This window comes from Suricata suricatta, chromosome 10 (genome assembly GCF_006229205.1).
Source record: "Suricata suricatta isolate VVHF042 chromosome 10, meerkat_22Aug2017_6uvM2_HiC, whole genome shotgun sequence".
NCBI classification, from domain to species: Eukaryota; Metazoa; Chordata; class Mammalia; order Carnivora; family Herpestidae; genus Suricata; species Suricata suricatta.
This window is the reverse complement of record NC_043709.1, coordinates 94178188-94182540: the sequence shown is the minus strand read 5'-3', so window position 1 is coordinate 94182540 and position 4353 is coordinate 94178188.

Sequence of the window (4353 nt, the reverse complement as noted above, 5' to 3'; positions counted from 1 at the left end):
AAGATTTAAACTATTGCTGTGTTTTGTATTTCACTAATTATGTACGGCCAGCAGGCATACTCTAGGGTTGGAAAACAAGTGACCCTTCAGCACCAGGTCTGGCTTTGGGAAATGGTATTTCCTACCCTTTATTTCTTGTATTTCTTGTCTCTAGGCAAAATGTTGATCACTTCCTTCTGTCTTACTACTTTATTTCTTCTGCCTTCTGGACTCTTTTTTTTTTCTTTCTTTCTTTCCTTTCCTTTCCTTTTTTCCCTTTTCTTTTTTCTTTTTGCCTCTTGTTACTCTAGCTGTGTTTTAAGGCTAAAGTTAGATGTCACTTAATTTAGTTTTTCCCAGATTCCCCTGACCCTATTAGAGTTAATTTCTTTTACTCATCTAAGGGCTGTGTTAACAGCAACCAATGCCATTTTCATAGGCTGCCTCATTTTTGCCTAATTGTGCATTAATTATCAGCTGTGGGTTTTGGTTTTTAAATGTCCCAGACATCAGTTTCTCTAACCTCTTCCCTTGGTTATTACATCATGCTGTGAGACTGCAGGAATCTTAATCTAAAATATCTTAATCTAAATCTAAAATATCAGAGATGTAATTTGATCAATGAACTGTGCCAAGGGACTTAGAGATGGTGAGCATCACTATTCCTTAAGATGTCCTAATGTTTTTGTACAATAGAATGACTGCCATTAGCCCAAGTACAGAGAGGTACAGGGTTACTCCATTCAGGTGGCTACATGAACATGCACCTTCTTCAACCTTTTTTCTTCAGATCAGCCTTTTGTTACACTAAAGAAACAAAGCACTTTAGCACTTACTGTATATCGTATCCTCCAGCTACTCTGGAAACTCTGTGAGGGAAGATGTTGTATCCTATTCAATTTTACAGCCCATATAGTATCAGCAAATATAAAATAGGAACCCAATGAAGGCTCCATGACTTAACCCTTCACAACTGCTCTTACACCCAGTCTATATTTTTCTTTCCACATTTATAACTTACTGAGGCTTCCCAGGGGAGAAAGCAAGATTTTTTCCCTGACTAAACCACTTACTATTCTAATGTGCAAATAGTTTTCTTCCTCTTAGCATCCTTCTAGGCAACATCCGTGAAGCCAAAGACGTTCATTACTCTATCCCTTACCTAGAGCTTTGCCTAATGCAACGTAGGTAGTAAGCATAGCTGAATAAATGCCAGATTAGTTGGGTTTTTTCCTATACATAATCAATGAAGGAAATAAAGATATATTTGCCTCTGATACTAACATTCACTTTATTGCCCATAAATTGAGCATTTTCAGGACATCATGAATATTGATTGGTCCAAGGATCCCTCAAGCATGAAGAAACAAAGACACCGTATAATTCTCACCGATAAGGAGAAAACATATGAAGTGTAACTGATAAAAATGCTGCAGATTGAGGACTGTTAAAGTTTAACTCTAAAAGGGAGATAGTGATCATATAACATAGATGACTTAAAAGGGAACAAGATTTTTTTTTTTTTTTTTTTTAGTTGAGGGCAAAAGTACATGTGATTACCTGGCTAAAAGGGCACATCATTACTATCAGCATTTTTAATTTGAGTTTTTAATACCAGAAACTATGCAAAGTTATTTACATACATGATCTTCATAATTCTCACATATACCTTACAAGGAAGACATTTTAATCATCATTTTTCAGATTAGGGCCCTGGGACTTTTAAAGAACTTATGTAACTTGCCCAAGGTCGTAGTAATTGGCCAAACCACAGCTGGACCTTAAGTTTATCTCTAAAGATCCTTGTGATGAAGGATTCAATATTTCATAATGAATAGGTAGTTCTGAGTAATCCTGTTCAAACAAAAGTATTACCTGGGTAATGGTTGGCAATATCTTTTTTCTTTAGTGTAATTAATGATTGAGGGCTGTATGAGAATATAAACATTTAACATAATTTGATATGTGTAAGTTCTAGTATTTTATACTGTCTGCTGCCTGAAGTTATTTGGCCCGTTTGTAGGAAAGAAGGGGATGAAGGGAGACAGAGAAAAAGATATTACCTCTAGAATGGAAAGGAAGCACTTTCCTTCCCCCTAAGGTGTAGAGATCAGCTCATCATGAATTTTGAAACTGTTCATCACTGCTTGGAGGAGGCCTAACTAAATTTTCTGTTAAGTCTTAACAATCCTATTTTAATGGGGGCTTTTCCTGGTAGAGCCTGAATAGATTTGATAGAGTCAAAAAGAAAATAGGACTTACACACGGAGACACAAAGGGGCAAGAATGGAAAATATAGGCATTTCAGAACAAAAAGAGGGGGAGGAAAATGCCATAAACTGAGCCTGGAAAGTAGTCTGAAGAGTAGACTTGGAAGGTTTCAAGCAAGTGAACCAAGAAAGGAATCCCTGCAGCAAATAGAATTTCAACAGTAGGCTTCAGTTGACTCACATAAGTCTGTGTGACTTTATGTATTGTATTACCATGACTGTGGGAACTTCATTACAATTTTAATAAGAATTCTTTAATACCCTATTGCCCGGCAAGATTACCACCAGAACAAGTCATTGAATGTTTACACCTAAAGTCTGCTTCTCCCCACCTCTCTTCCACACTAAATACAAATCTCAGCAAAGCTCTTGGAACAATCAAAAGGCTCAGGACATTACTGAGTACCTACAACAAACTTAAGAAGAAACTATGGAATTCCTAGTAGCTTTCATTGCAGTACGTTGGAGGCCAGGTACTCCTACCAGTTCCTGTCCTAATTAGGGATCTGCCACATACATTAGGAAATTTTGCCCATCTTTATGGCTTTCAGACACCAAGCATATGGATTTATTCACAATATGGTAGTGGAGGGCATCCATGAACAAAGAAGAATGAAGGTTGTTCATATATTGTGTGAAATAGATTTGGCATACCTTTTCATGGGAAACAAAGTGAGGAAAAATAAATTACCACAACCAAAAGGTAAAAATCGCTAATAGTGTGCCTAGAATGTCTTCGCTCTGAAATCATGGAGAGCAGGGCCAACAAAGAAAAAGAGGTTTAATTTGAGAAAAATAAAAAAGCTGGTTTTAAGAAACTATCTGAGTTTTCCAATTAATAAAAAGAAAACTTTGAAAGCATCTCAAACTGAATTCAAAGAGGACTATAATTAGTGATAGACTTAAAAATTCAGAGGTCAGGTTAGAGCTATAAGAAAGGAAAAAGTAGTTATTTTTTAAACTAATATATTTAAACACGGTGCTAAGGAATAGAAGTACCAAAGCCTTTGTGTTCTAAAACTATGGATGTTGGTGTTTCCCAAAAGTGCTGAAGTTGAAAAATAGCCCATCTGTCACTTGTGATTTTTATCTACAAATGACTTTTCCTGAATTGATCACAACAATCATCTGATCAATTTTTTAAACGAAGGTTTATCCTGAGAGTCATCCAGCGCATGGCATAGATTCCTACAAAAAACATTAACCAATGTCACAGATGAGTGGAGTATGGGATTATGGGTTTTGCACGTGGCCCCCTTGTTTCTGTACCTCAGTTAAGGAAGCCCCTGGTTCAGAGCACGTGAAGGTCAATCCAGAATAGCAGACAAAATACCTAAACCATCAGAAATTCAACAGTATCACCTTTGAAATCTGTATTGATCCATGCATGTTTCCATTGGCACCTTTTCTTCAGTAAAGTTCAAGAACATGTGGCTTGAACATTAGACTGCCTTAGCTTGGGCAAGAGTCCAGGCCAAGCTCTACACCAAGGGCAAGGGCTCAGGCAAAACCATCTTTTGGCCTTAAAAACAAGTTATTTACAACTCTCCTGGCCTCAAGTGTGGACAAAATGAAAAAATAAATAAAACTTAGTACATTAAGACTATAAAGAGGTTTTCTTAGGGACTTCTGGCTGGCTCAGTCAGTAGAGCATGTGACTTCATCTGGGGGTTGTGAGTTCAAACCCCAAGTTGGGTGTAGAGATTACTTTTTTAAAAATCTTTTTTAATAGTTTATTATCAAATTGGTTTCCATATAACACCTAGTGCTTCTCCCCACAAGTGCCGCCCTCCATGACCATCACCCCCTTCCCCCACCTTCAGCCCTCGGTTTGTTTTCAGTATTCAGTAGTCTCTCATGATTTGTGTCCCTCTCTCCCCAACTCTCTTTCCCCCTTCTTCTCCCCATGGTCCCCTGAGAGGTCTCTCCTGTTAGACCTATGAATGCAAACATATGGTATCTATCCTTCTCTCTCTGATTTATTTCACTTAACATGACACCCTCGAGGTCCATCCACTTTGCTACAAATGGCCATATTTCATTCTTCCTCATTGCCATATAGTACTCCATTGTGTATATATATATATATATATATATATATATA